Source organism: Schistocerca americana, chromosome 2 (assembly GCF_021461395.2).
Source record: "Schistocerca americana isolate TAMUIC-IGC-003095 chromosome 2, iqSchAmer2.1, whole genome shotgun sequence".
Classification (NCBI taxonomy): domain Eukaryota; kingdom Metazoa; phylum Arthropoda; class Insecta; order Orthoptera; family Acrididae; genus Schistocerca; species Schistocerca americana.
This window is the reverse complement of record NC_060120.1, coordinates 132,059,736-132,075,780: the sequence shown is the minus strand read 5'-3', so window position 1 is coordinate 132,075,780 and position 16,045 is coordinate 132,059,736.

Below are 16,045 nucleotides of genomic sequence, written 5' to 3'. Positions count from 1 at the left end.
CAGCTGGGTTTGAAGACTCTAATTCATCTATGCAGATAGTTAATTCATTAATTTTATTTCTCAGTCCTCGAATATTTTGATGCAATAAAGATAGCTGACATTTCACATTGACTGAGTTAAAATTGGGTGGAGTTAAAATATCTGCTGACAGTTGAAAATTCTTAACCAATCGCTGTTTATGCTGATGTAATAAGCTGGAATTATGTTTTTTGATTTCTTTCTCAAACTGAAGGTTTGTCTCATTTCTAACCTCTCTTAAAATTTGCTTTCTTTCTGTCCTCCCTACCCTAAAAAAGGGTCTTTTCTGAATCCTATAACCACTGGTATTTTACCACTCATGACAGTGCCTCCCCCCTTTAACTTTCCTGCTATTTCCCCAGCCAATTTACCCTTCCCCTTCCTGTTGAGGTGAAGGCCATGCCTAGTATAATCCCACCTACTGAGAGAATCAACATGAACCACACCAATGTGTGACCCCGCACCCGACATGAGCAGCCGTTCCAGCTCCAAATTAACTCTCTTGACAGAAGTGTTCAAATGAGGTCGGTCATGGCGCCCAAGAACAGATACAAACTCAACACTAGTATGCTTCGATGCTGATGCTACTGTCAGTTCCATTCTAAAAATTCTAGTCGACAAAGTTTATATGTAGGCGAGCTAAAATTTTTTCTGTGCCTACTTAACTCCGTTGATACAAAATTTACAAAGATTGAAGATTGATACACAATAGTGTCATAAAATGATATGTGTCTGAGAAACCGGCCATGTTGCTTCTTGGGGATAGAGAAAATAACGGCAGGTGTCCTCTTCGGTCGTCCACTGCGCCCATATATAAATAGGCCTGAGAGGGGCTTTGCGGTTCGCACAGTTGACCAGATGAAGTTTCCCAGGACGCACAGGAAGACGCCACTGTTCGTCATCGTCCTGGTTGACAACTGCGTCAACCGAAAGATCTTCAGTATCGACAGGATCGCTGTCATCGATACCACGGCCGAGACATTTCGAGTCAAGAGCGAGAGATTGCAAAGCTTCTCTTGCCAAGGACTCGACCATGTTTCCAAGAAATGTACCACGCCTGTCTACTGCGTCAAGTGCGCTAGGCATCATCAGAACAAGGAATGCTCTAAGAAGAAAGAAGACCCACAAAAGTGCTGCAACTGTAGTGAAACCCATGTGGCTAGCTATAAGGGCTGCACTGCATTCAAGACGCACAACCGCGGTAGCAGCAGGTGGCACACAATGTGCAGTCTGGAGTCAACTACGCGTCTGTCGGCAAAGCACAGGTGACTGGCCAGGAGTCCACCTCCCAACATTGTGGACGCCTCGGAGGTCGCTCTCCTGTGGCCCCCGCCCCTCAACAGGCTGACTGTGTTACCCAGCACACTGCCACAGTCGTGCTAAAACAGCCTGCCTTCCCAGCAACGACCACCCAGGCTCCACCTGCTCCTCAGGACTCTACTCCTATGGCCACGCTGACCAATGGGATTCCTGAAAACGAGGTTTGAACTCTGCTGCAAACCCTTAATACAGTCATGCCCCAACTCCCAGCTCTAGTCTCCATTGTCTCGACGGCCCTCCAGGTCGCCATTGCCACCACGCCATAGATGGATGACGATAATACCTAAGGTCTGCAGATCTGTGTTTTCAATGCAAATATTGAGTTCACACAATATGGAGAATTCAGGTAATTTCTCTATGTCGAGGCAATAGATATTTGCCTCGTCTGTGAGACCCACCTTAAGCCCGGAATTTCCTGTCAGGGCGCCAAACTTCAGCTTCTACTGGACAGATAGAGTAACTGCCGGTGGTGGCACTACTGTCGATGTCAAGAATTCTATCCAGCACCACCAGGTGCACCTACTGAAGCTGGCCATGATCGAGGCCACTGGCGTGCTGATCCACACCATTGCTGGCAAGATCACCTTCATTTCAACCTACCAACCACCGTGGGGGCTTCTTCAGAGCGCTGGCATCGACACCCTGCTGGCAGTGGAGGGGCGGCTTTTCATTGGCAGGGACTTCAATGCAAAGACCACGAAGTGGATCTCTCCTCACCTACAGCAGTGTATGTTGCTTCCTGCGTTCTGCGCAACAGAACTGCGCCATAATTGTAGGTCCTTTCAACCCAACGATCTTCCCAGGTCTTGGGCAGCCTGATGCCCTCAACATTGCCATCCTCAAGGGGATCGACAAGTTTATATCTACTGTGATGAGAACAGCCTCGTCATCAGATCACATCCCCATGATCTTTGACATGGATGTGGTGATTGCAGTGGTCCAAGCTGACCATCCCTCCTACAGGAATGTCAATGTCAAACAATACCAGCAAGATGCTCACTCACCTCCAACAAGCAACCAACCCAATGGAGGAAGGACCCTCGCCTTCCTCAATGATGCACTGCTCCAAGCTGCTGACGTTGCCACACCTGGCTGGCCTCTACGACCAAGGGACTTCTCCCTTCGCCTGCTGCCTCCCATTTTGGCAGATACTGCTGGAAGAAATTGGATGTTCCCTGAGTGGCAACTCACACTTCAGCCGACGATGAAACGCCTATTAAACCAAATGCACTGCGAGATTGAGGCAGCTGTGGAGGGCCACCAGAACAGGGGCTAGGTTGACTTGGTCGCCTCCCTCAATCGTGGAGTGTCGTGCACAGCTTCCTGTGGTGCAGACAATGCACCTCACCTCTACTCATCGACCAGGAACCCATCAGCAATCTCAACGCCAAAGCCAGCGTGTTGTCGGACGCCTTCCAAGCCAACTTCATGCCAGTAGAGGAAGTAGTTGACGAGGTAGACAAATGCCTTGTTGAGGAACGGCTCCCCAACTTCCTGGCTATCAGGGAGGAGGACGACATAATTACCCAATCTCTGCTGAGGATGTCGCTTCACAACTTCGGACACTGAACGCCCAAATGTGTGGTAGCATGTGATGGCATCACTGGCATGCTCCTGCTGTAACAACTGCCAATGGTACATCAACCTCTGGCGGATATCTTCAATGAGATCCTAATTTCAGGTGTCTTCCCTTCCATGTGTAAGCATGTGGAAGTGGTCGCCATCCCAGAACTCAACAAGCACCCACAATTGCCATCAAGTTACTGGACCATTAATCTGTTACTGGCCCTCTTGAAAGTGTTTGAGAGGATCTATATGAAGTGCCTTCTTCAGCATGTCGACCAGGGACATCTCTTCCCAGATGAACAGTTTGGTTTCTGGGGTGGCCATGCCACCACTCACCGGCTGTTACGTCCTGTGGAGCCCGTTTGAGGGCCATGACGGTGAGGGAATCCCTTGGGCCAGTATTCCTGGATGTCTCCCAGACCTTTGACTCCATGTGGCATGATGGCCCCTCATGTACAAACTCTTTGTACATGGGGTCCCAACATCGCATGTGATCCTCCTGAAGTCATACCTCTCTTTCAGCTCATTCCACATATGGGCCGACTAAGGAATGTCCACCATCAGGCCTATTCGAGCTGGGTACCTCAGGGGTTCGTACTGCGTCCCCCACTGTATTCCCTCTATATGGCTGAAGCGCCGCTGGTGGATAGGGTGGAGTTAGCTTTCTATGCTGACAACACTGCCCTATTCTCCCTTAGCCTGTACGCTCACACTATGGTCTGCTAAATGGCTCCTCAAGTTCAATCCCCCCAAGGAGCCAGGTGGTCATCTTCAGTAAGAGGAGCATACCGTCGGACAATGCGCCACTCACCATCATGGGAGGCCGCATCCCATGGACCAAGACTGTAGTTTACCTCGGCATCAAGCAAGACCAGCGCCGCTCGTGGGGCCCTTACATTCTCTGGATGAGGGAGAGGGCTATAGGACGCCTCCACGCCCTTTACCCTGCCATCTCACCATGGAATTACACTCACGCTGACATGCCAAGTGCTGGAGTATGCGGCCATGCTTTGGGGCAATGCCGTTGACTCCGAGACAGCCAGCCTGAAAACGGCCCAAAACAGGGCGCTTAAACTCGTCCTGCGTGTACCCAGGGCATAACCCAGGCAACAACTACATGAAGACACCGGCATCCTGTTGCTGAGGGGCCACTTCCGGTCCACAGCATACAAGTTCTATGAGAAAGAAGGTGAATCCCACAATGGGCTCATCAGAGACCTGGGCCACCAACCACACCACTGGGCAAGAACACAGTGGCTGGCTCTGCTGTGGGAGTGATCCACTTCCCAGCAGACTCAGGACAAACCCAAATCAACTGTTAGGACCTTCGATCTCTCTAGTCACAAATCCCGATCCCATCAGGTATTGCAGGAACAGCTCACCGTGCTTAACCTGCTCCAGGCCGAACTAAGGAAACTCGACCAGCTGATGCTGCTGCATCAGTGAGACGATGACTTCACTTCGCGCCCTCTACCATATGGTCCTCATCAGTCAAATGCTGGCTTGCTCGCTGTCTTGGGTGATGTCACAGCCAGACTGAAACTAAACGCATATTTTCGGTGCAAATGGGAAATGAACTCGCGAGGACTGTACACTGTCCTGCTTCGCTCAGATTTCACGGAAATAACTGTTTGTGTGCCGCCCGTAATAAAACAGTGTGGCAAATGGTAAGATCATTTTCCACTTTTGTGGCGAGCAAGTAACTTTCATTTCTAAAAGTCGGGGCGAAAGCCATTTAATGAGAACTTATCACAGAGGTCGCCTCTGAACTGCTCCTAGTGTTATTTATGATGGAGACATTATTATTATTATTATTGTTACAATTGTTGTCAGGAATATTACTATGTTTTGTGTGTGAATTTTTTAAAAAAATGTAGTTGAATCAGCTAAACCTCGAAACTTTAATATATAAACATATTTTCTGATCCCGCTGAGTAAATGGCGAGTAGAAACATTTATTTCAGTGAACAAATGACGAATGTGGACTTGCAGACTGGATACTATGGTCAGTATGTTCTCCTTCGCTTTATGAATGGCCACAAAAATAGTTTTCAAGCTCTCATAAACCAGACAGCGCCGTAATCCCATACGCTGTTGCTACAAGAGGGGCAGATTCTTTCGAATACACTATGTAGAATACTACTGATGTCCCATCAAGTCCAGTGGCCTTCCATCTATTGAGCAATTTCACTTGCTTGTCTATCCGCAGTCACTTTTTTCGATATCAGCCATTTAGTTGTTCATGTGACGTTTTAAAGGAGGTGCTGCAGTGCGATATTCGGCTGTGAAACAGTTTCGGAAAAAGACGTTCAGTATTGTTAGAATTTTTGTGTGTCATCCTTCTTTTCAGTACTGTTATGGTGATCAGATAAATGCCTTTGATCTGTTTACCGATTCAACATAAGGTCCAAAACTTCCAAGGATTTTCTGTCAAATCATTGGAAAGAATTTTACTTCTGAATTTATTGAACGCTTCACAAATTTTCTCCTCACACGAATTTTGGCTATGTTTATTTTTTGTTTGTCTGTGAGGCTTTGGATGTATTTAAATGTGCAGTGAAGCTCTCTTTGGTTTCCTAGCAGCTTTCTAACATAGTCTCTTCCATGTCTCACAACTTTGCTCACCACACACTTCTCTAAAGAATATTGTACAATACTTTTGAATTTTGTCCACTGATACTCAACGTTGTTAGTTTTGGAGACGAAATTTTCATGCTGACCAGTGAGGTAATCTTAAATTTGTTTCATGTCGCTCTTGCTAAGTAGAAAGATCCTCCCACCTTTCTTTGTATTCCTATTCACAACCGTATTTAGTGACAATGTAAAGGTCTTATGACCACTAATTTCCTGTTCTACACTGAGTCGAAATGTTTTGGTCGGTTTGTCACCAGCCGACCTAATATAGAGAGGCCACGGCATTAGGACCACAAATTTACTTCCAACTTTGTATGCCTTTAGTAAGCCATTGAAACGACATAACATGCAGTTAGTAAAATGCACTAATCTGGCAATTCAGAGAAAATCGCAAGAGATGTTTTACGCGTCTGTTATGTGGCTTATGTATATGTGCATAGGTGCTGGACGATAGAGTTCATGGTGGTCAAGTGATTAGCTTCCGAGCTTCCTGGGACGATTGTGAATGAGACGACGGTTCGACTCCCACTCTAACTTAATCATTAATCTTTTTTTCATCACTGTTCATTTTATTTAATTTATACGACACTCGGGAGATAATATAATAAAAAAAGTTTAAATTTATGTTTTTCATGTCTGTATGACAAGTAGTATCCTGCAAGGTGTGGTGTCAAGAGACAGCCGGCTAGTAATTGTTCATTACTCTTGTGGTCTGGCGCATTGTGGCTCATTGTGAATAATGTCATCCGCATAATTATTTATCAAGATTTGACTTGGCCTTTCCAGGCTTGTCCCTCGTCCTTGAAATTTTAATTAGAAATAGTGACTGTGTATATTGTATTGTGTGTATTAAACCAGGGACCTAGAAACGACTGAGAGACTTCATCCCACCATGCCCTCTCTGGTTCACAACCCCACAACAGGCCACAGCAGTCCACGTGCCCCACAGCTGCCCCACACCGAAATCAGGGCTATTGTGCGGTTGTGCCCCCAGTGTACCCTCCCCCCCCCCCCCCCCCCACCTCGGAACATCTCATACCAGATGAGTGTATCCCCAAATGTTTGCATGGTAGAGTAATTATTATGGTGTATGTGTGGGTGGAGGCAGTGTTTGCGCAGCAATCGCCTACGTAGAGTAACTGAGAAAGAATAATAGGAATCAGCCCGCATTCCCCGAGGTAGAGGGAAAACCACCTTAATAACTATCCACAGGCTGGCCAGCACATCGGACCTCGACACTAATCCACCGGGCAGATTCATGCCGAGGACCGGCATGCCTTCCAGCTTGGGAAGCAGTGTGTTAGACTGCACGGACAGCTGAGCGAGCTACAAATAGTAAGTAGTCAAGTAATATATGAAATTCACTACAACTTCCTGAAAACGCACGTAGGTTTTTTTTTTATTATATTACCTCTCAAATGTCATATAAATTAAATAATATAACCAAGAAGGAAAAAATTATTAAAAATTTCAGTACAACTGAGATTCGAATCACTGCCTTTCCCATTAAATCATTCAGTACGAATGAGATTCGAATCGCTGCCTTTTCCATCACCTGCTTGCCAAGCGTGAACGGTAACCACTTGACCACAAAGACTTCCTACAATACCTGTCTCACAGAGATACATCCGTTACGTAATAGATGTGTAAAACTTCTCCCGCGATTTTCTCGGAATTGCCAGAGTGGTGCACTTTACTACTTGCTCATTATGTTGTTTTACTGGCCCATTAATGGTGTACAAAGTCTGAAATAAATCCGTGACCTCAACGTCGTGGCCTTGTAAGATGTTAGAGGTCGCGCAATATAACTTGGCCCATGCACAGAAAGGCGTTCTTGTTCTCAGTGCTAAGTGATTTCAATCCTCTGTTCCAAAGAAGCGGCCACCTCAGATGCCTTTCGCCTATTGAGACATGTTCTTCATCCATTACGTCGATTCGTTCTCTGCCTACCTCGATTACAGTTAGGACTGGAGGCATACACATGCCAGCTACACTGCAAACTTTCTCAAATGTTTTAAAGGAACTATTCGGTTTAAAAAAAATCGTTCTCGGTGCATCTCATAGCCTCATTCGTCAACTTCATTATGAACTGCCTATTGTTTCAATAACAGTTGAAGTTATTGTGATATTTATATGTTAATCCTAGAATACCCAAGCTATTTTTGCACAGTAGACACGTTAGATGAGCCTGTGAGACTGATAGGCAATGTTTCTTCATAATGTTATTTTTCCACTAAGACAACAATGAAAATATGAATAAATAGTGTTTCAGCAAGATTTTATTAACATCAGCATAAGAATTTAATGTGGTTAAATAACAAAATTTTTATTTTATTTTCTAAAATTCACTGAATGATAAACCCTGGAAAAAAAAGGTCCTGTACATGTGTTATAGTTCCTTGTATTACACTCATAGATTTTGTTCTTGAAAACGCTCTGTTTTTGTGTTTTTCACACAGAGCAATTGTTGTACATACTATATAGATGAATATCGCAACAGAGACTGTTAAGCCAGCTTAAGTAAAAATGTCGGTTAGATTTCAGTTTTGACAGCACTTGGTCACAACAGGCAAGATTAAGTATTTTTCATTTGATAAATTTATTAATAGAGCCTAACAATGTTTCATTCTGGCAGTGTGTTAATTCTGTAAATATTAGCTGTTCCAGTTTACTGCATTGTATTCACCTATTTCGACAATCCCCTAAGAAATGATCAGGATAGTAAGTACTATATTCAAATGTATTATGTTTTTATGTTCCACACCCACGAGAATCGTCTCATTTTTTGGGTCTATGGAACGTAAACTGAATTTAATCAATGTAATCACTATGGAGGTCGAATGCTCGCCACACACATTCCTTCTGCAGTTATTACATACAACTTTCTGCAGTCTTCCTTTTTTAGGATCACTTCTGTATCAACACTTTTTTAGTTGGAGTTTTTCCTTTTACTGGTACACTGGAGTCTTGAGGTTCATGCACAGAACATTCCATAAATGAAGAACAGATTTACGAAGTCCTATTTGGCCATATTTTGATATTTGGTTGAACCAAATCTCCAGTGAGCTCAGCAAGAAAAATCTGACACCTAGCTTTCATCTTTTTCATGTTGTACATTGGGTTTTTATTCAAAAATACCACATATACTGCAACTCCACGTAAGTCTTTATATAATAAAAGATCCACTTCAGTTGCCAGCAATTTCTTTGTTTATTGCACAACAGGTTTTGAAGCTCAAGCGTCACCTTCAGGTGCCACCAACTGTAAACAAGAGGAGGTCCTATTAGAGTACAAGTGCTAAGGGGTTAACGTACAAAATGAAAGATAAAGTTGTGAAGAATGGTGTACTCACATAATTATAAGATATAAATGTGTCATGTCCAGACCAGTCAGCTCTGTGGAGTCGGTCACGTCCACATTAATCAAATGCACAATAATTGTAGCTTACAGCTTACACATGACAGGTGTCCATGTGAAGGTGTCAGCAGTAGAACTACATTCCTCAACACAAGGGAATTGTTCCCAATCATAGCACGTTGTCTGCACAGTGGAGTGCCAAGTCGATTCTCTGCTTAACTGCTCAATCAATTTTTTGGATAAGTATTTAGAATAATTTCGTATGATTCCCTGCTCTGCTACCCTCCCTATCACTTGAGTCTCCCAGTGTACAGTTGATAAGTTTGTATCAAGACCTAATACCACACACTAACAGGAAATTTATGGGAAATATTCCCAAATTTCCCTCCAAATGTTCCACCACTACTGCTCCCGTCAGAAGAATCTGACGACCATTTTTGATGCACCTTTAACACCTGTCTTCGCCCAAATTATTTCATACTCGGAACTGGGATTAAGCTCACTAGGTATTATCACATTTTGTACTGCTATAAGCACTCCGCCACCACCAGCATTCAACCTATCTTTGTGACAAACATTCCATTTGGAGTTTAGAGTTTTATAGCCAGTGACATATGGCTTCAGCCAGCTTCCTGTAATAATGCAGACATCGTTATCATTTATAAGCAAGACTAGTTCAGGACCTTTCCATAGACACTCGTGCAATTAAGTAATGCTACATTAACATTCTCTTTCTCTGAACTGCTATAACAAATGCTAACCCGTCTGGTATCAGTTTGTGTCTTATTTGATCCAAAGAGTGGTGTGGAAGCACACTGTTGTTTTAGCCTTATCTAATGTTGGTGCCTACTACCTGCGTTGTAGAAGGTTCTGAAGAAGCTATAATACTGGCACCTAGGACCCAAACGCCTGCTCCCTGACAAACGACACACCGCTACCCATCAACTGTGTAGATTTGTCAAAGAAATAGGGAAGAAAATTGAGCATTGCAAATATTTCCCCTATCTGTCGACTACATAGACTTGTCAAAGAAATAGCGGAAACAATTAAGCATTGGAAATACTTGCCTACAGTAACATCGCCCTCAGAATTTTATTTTAAGGTTAATTTTTAACTATAATTTTAATAATCAATTTAAATCTTTTATTGGTGTACACTGGTACTTGACCACATTACAGATTTGATCTCCCATGACCTTTCACTAATAGATTTTATTTGGTCCTGTTTCAAGGAGTGTACTAGTGAAAACTTATAGGACAAGTCAAGTGAAATTGTACCACATTATATGAACATTTTTTAAATGATAATCATAGATATCGTATTGGATCACTTACTAATTCTTCGTGGGATAGTCAATGTTCGTCCAGTAAAGCACGCATTTGTTTGATATTTCAGGCAGTATAGTAACATTATTTTTATGTTTTCATGATCATTATTTCCTAAGTCATGTATTAATGATTCTACTTAAGAATCTAACTTAGAATTATGCACTCTACTTATTTGTTTTGGTGGAATACTTAATGTTGCTCATCATAGGCATTTTCTCTTATATTTCGGTAGGTATTTGCGATAGTTTTTCTGTCGCTAGACGCTTCTAACATCCAACATACGTGACAAATCGTGAATTGTTATAAGATTGCTGAAAATGTGCTCTATATGATATCTGGTTGTTGATTTGAAAACTGTTACTCAAGAATCAGGCCCAGTATTTTAGCTGCAGACTGCATGAGGAGGTACCTCAGTAATTGTGCACACATTTACTTATTTTTTTAAAAAAGATTTTCACTATATTGCCTCATTGGGCAACAGGAAGAAGACATCCTTTGTTGCTGCTGCACATTTTAGCGATCTTCATCGAGATAAACCTACTCTGCAGCGCTCTTCTTCGGTACACCAGTGTAGAAATGTGCAAAGTATCAGCGAAGTGAAAAATCCGCAATACGCACGTTTATTTATATATAAAAGCCGATTTAGGAATTTACCGTTGTGTGTGAGACCGCTTGTACAATATCGTGTGTCGATCTTAAGGTCTATATCAGCTTACTTTACTGTTCACGTCGCTTCTTCTGTGTAATATTTCATTGATAGTATCAAAACCGTTTGTACTGTGATATATTATGAAATTTCGAACATTCGCATGTGCCGCGATAAACTAGTATTGTTATCGTCGAATGTACGCTTAAACTAAATTTTTAAGCACATTAGGCCTATAATCTTTCTCTAATTTCATTGTACAATTACCTGAGAAATAGGTTAGTTTCAGAAATTTCGGATGCTTAAAAACTATATATTCGTAGGTTAGTGGTACAAGTGTTTTGGAAACGTGATTTAATTAGTAGCAAATCAGCGTTTGTGGTTCACAATTCAGCCAAAGTACACATTAATCTTGAATTTAATTGTATATCAACCCAAATAAATATGCGTTTTTGAGAAATTTCGCAAGTTACCAATGTCCTTTGTATAATCTACCATCAGTTTGTAACAAATCGGAGTCTGTGATTTAGTTACTGTAGCAGATTTACTAACTAACATCTTGTGTTACATCTAATTTTCCCTGAAGAAGTAGCCCTATATATTAACTGCTTTTATCGTAAATTAACTCGGTTTTCGTCCGCCCCCGGTAGCTGAGTGGTCAGCGTGACAGACTGTCAATCCAAAGGGCCCGGGTTCGATTCCCGGCTGGGTTGGAGATTTTCTTCACTCAGGGACTGGGTGTTGTGTTGTCCTAATCAGTATCATTTCATCCCCATCGACGCGCAGGTCGCCGAAGTGGCGTCAAATCGAAAGACCTGCACCAGGCGAACGGTCTACCCGACGGGAGGCCCTAGCCACACGACATTTCATTTCAACTCGGTTTTCGAGTTCGCTAACAACTACAATTAACACAAAACGTTTTAGGAAACTAGTCATTATAACCGCAGGTTTTTGTGTTGCCTTAATAGATATCTCATTTTGTGTATATGCTTCAATTCTTATAGCGAATAACAACTTTTTAGCTCTACAGATTAAAAGATAACCAACAAGTTTATTTTAAAATCCTTTGTTCAATGCCTTGTAATACATGGCATCAGCTGTTCTTAAACGCCGCGGACGTTCGCAAGCAGCTGGAAATCGACCTGACTACTGCCAAGGGATTGACAACTATTACTAATTGGTGTATTGGAAGAGCTCTTGAGAGTCGTGTAACTGTGATGCCTGTACCAGAGGTACCTCAAGTACTATCCATTCTTGTGGATCCTGTCTGCTCTGCAGCAAGTACAGTATCTGTCATTACCCGTCCACTTGACTGCAAGTGGCGTGTCAATAGTAGATATAGGCGTCTTGTATAAGGTGGATGGGGGACTAGAGAGAACTCAGGGTGTTGTACCGATCTCCCTAACCAAAAACTTCGAGGTGCCATCTTTCAATGAAATTCACCCAGTGGGATTCGCTTCACTTGTTGTGGTGAAGCCTGTTTTGTCCAGTGTCAGGAGGAGGCAAACACAGAAAGGTAGGTCTATTTATCGTCAGCAGTTCAAATGTACGGTGAATGATGGTATCCCTTAGGGAAATTGCAACAAGAGACAGGAAAGCATACCAGATGCAATTCGTGTGTGTGCCTGGGGGCTCAATCAACATGTTGAAGGGGTTATTCCAGCAGCCTTTGAGGGGACAGTATGCAACCAACTGCAGACTATGGCGCACATTGGAACAGATGATGCCTGTCATCTGGGCTTCAAATCATTCTTGGGTCGTTTCAGCCATTGACAGAGAAGGTTGAGAAGACCAGCCTTGTGCATGGAGTTTCGGCGAAGTTCACAATTTGCAGCATTGTCCTCGGAACTGATCGTGGACCTTTGGTTCTGAGTTGATTGGAAGGACTGAACTACAGACTTCGAAAGTTCTGTGACAACCTAGGCTGTAACGGTCCTCATAAACAGGTCAGGTGTGCACTACACATCAGACGCTGCTACTCAGGTGGCGGAATGTGTGTGGAGTGCACACAGGGGTTTTTGGATTAGGCGACTCTCCATCCAATCCAGATGACAGCTGTAGCAAACCCAGAAGTGTCAGTGTAAAATCGAAAGAAATGCCTCCCACAGGTGAGAGTATTAAAATCTTAATGGTAAACTGCCGAAGCATTCGCAACAAAGTGCCAGAGTTTGAAGCACTGATGAAAAGCAGTGAAGCTCATATAATGCTAGGTACAGAATGCTGATTGATACCTGAAATTGATAGCAGTGAGATTTTGTGGGAAAATTTAAGTGTATATCGGAAGGACAAGCAAATGAGAAATGGAGATGGCGTGTTTGGCGCAGTAGAGAAAAAAACACCATCCAACAATTAACTGGGAAAATTACGGTTCTGTTAGTGGTGTGTGTGATAAGACATCCTGTGAAACTTTGCTAAATGTCTTCTCTGAAAACCACCTAGAACAGATAGTTAGGAACCCTACTCATGATGGAAATACGTTGGATCCAATGGCAACAAAAAGCCCTGACCTCTTTGAGAATATCCACATCGAAACTATTATCAGTGACAATGATGTGGTTGTGGCAATAATGATTTCCATAGCACAATGGACGACTAAAACAAGCAGGAAGTTATATATGTTCAGTAAACTAGGTAAGAAATCAGTAATGTCATATCTCTGTGAGGAACTTGAAACTTTCAGTACAGGTCAGGAGCATGTAGAGGAACTCTGGCTGAAGTTTAAAAGTATAGTTGACTACACGCCGGATAGATATATACTTAGTAGAACAGTTCATAATTGGAGGGAATGTCCATGTTACACAGTCACTGTAAAGAAACTTCTAAAGAAACAGACATTACTGATAATAGGTGTAAAACAAAGTGTATGGCTATAGATAGAGATATGCTGAATTAAACACGTTTGGCTGTCAAGAGAGCAATGCATGATGCCTTCAATGACTACCATAGCAGAATATTGTCAAATGATCTTTCACTGAACCCAAAAAAAATTTGGTCTTATGTAAAGGCTGTTAATAGCAGCAAATTTTGACCAGTTCCTAGCGAATGATACAGGAACTGAAATTGATGGTAGCAATGCAAAAGCTGAACCGCTCAACTCCGTTTTCAAATGTTCCTTTACAAAGGAAAATCCAGAAAAATTTCCCTAATTTAACCCTCATACCACTGAAAAGATGAATGAAATAAGTATTAGTGTAAATGGTGTTGAGAAAAAACTGAAATCAATAAACCTGAACAAAGCTGCAGGTCTCAATGGAATTCCTGTCAGATTCTATACTGAATTTGTGGCTGAGTTAGCTAGAGCCTCTCCTCACTATAATCTACCATAGCTCCCTCGAACAGAAAACCACGCACAGTTCTTGGAAAACTGCAAAGATGATGCCTGTCTACAAAAAAGGTAGTACAAGTGATCCACGAAACTACCATCCCGTATCTTTGATGATTTATTGTATAATCTTAGAACATATTCTGAGCTCAAACATGATGAGGTATCTTGAAGAGATTGACCTCCTCAATGGCAACCAACAAGGTTTTCGAAAACATCGATTGTGTGAAACCCAACTTTTCTCAAACGACATACTGAAAGCTTTGGATGAAGAGAACCAGGTAGATGCAATGTTATGTGTTTTCCAAAAAGCATTTGACCCCATACTGCACCTATGCTTATTCTCAAAAGTACGAGCATGGGGTATCAAATAAAATTTGTGACTGGATTGAGGACTTCTTGGTAGGGAGGACACAGCATTTTATCATGGATGGAGAGTTATCATCAGCTGTAGAAGTAACTTTGAGTGTGCTCCAGGGCAGTGTGCTAGGACCCTTGCTATTCATGGTGTATGTTAATGACCTTTCAGACAATATTAATAGTAAAATCAGACATTTTACAGATGAAGTTATCTATAATGAAGTACTATCTGAGAGAACCCGCATAAATATTCAATCAGATCTTGATAAGATTTCAACATGCTGCAGGGATTGGCAACTTGCTCTAAATTTTCAGAAATGTAAAATTTTGTGCTGCACAAAACGACTATCCCATGACTATAATATCAATGACTCACTGTTGGAATCGGCCAGCTCATACAAATAAATACATGGGTACACCACTCTGCAGGGATGTGAAATGGAATGATCACAAAGGTTCAGTCATGCATGAAGCAGGTGGTAGACTTTGGTTTGTTAGTAGAATACTGAGGAAGTGAAATCTGTTTACAAAAGAGAATGCTTACAAATCATTAAGGCGACCCATCCTAGAATACTGCTCAAGTCTGTGGGACCTGTATCAGATAGGGCTAACAGGAGATACTGAACGTATAGAGAGGAGGGCAGCACGAATGGTCACAGATTTGTTTAATCCATGGGAGAGCATCACAGAGACACTGAAGGAACTGAAATGGCAGACTCTTGAAGATTGACGTAAACTGTCCTGAGAAAGTCTATTAACAGATTTTCAAGAACTGACTTTAAATGATTACTCTTTGGATATACAGGGTGCATCAAAAAGAATAATCTTATTTGGCACGTCCATATTTCTGAAACTAAGAACATTTGCAATGAATTTTGTTTTTTTGGTGAACAGGAAACTCAAAATTTTTTTTCATTCCTTTTCATAGGTGTTCAATATACCCGCCTTGCGATGCATGGCATATGTGAGTGCGATATTCAAACTGTTCTTACACTGCAGCGAGCATGTCTTGAGTTACAGCTTCCACAGCTGCTGTTATGAGATGTCTCAGTTCATTCATTTTGCTGGTAATGGAGGCACATAAATCTCACAATAAATAATCACATTCAGTCAGGTCCAGTGATCCTGCTGGCCAGTACTGTAAGGCTGAATCATTTGGTCCAGTGCAACAGATCCATCGTTCAGTCATCCTTTGATTTAAAAATTCGCATGCAGTGTGGTGGTGCCTAACCTTGTTGGTAAATGAAGTCATTCGAATTAGTCTCCAGCTGTGGGAAAAGAAAGTTCTGAAGCATATCGAGATATGTACTTCCTGTAACACTGTTCTCGGCAAAGAAAAATGGACCATACACCTTTTCCCGTTAAAACTAACACTAAGCATGGAAGAAAACTGTCATCCTCCATCTTGCCAAGAGTGAAATTACAGAACTCCACTCATTGTTCGCCACCTTCACGAAGAGCTTACAGTAGGTGAATTTTGTATGGTTTCGTGTG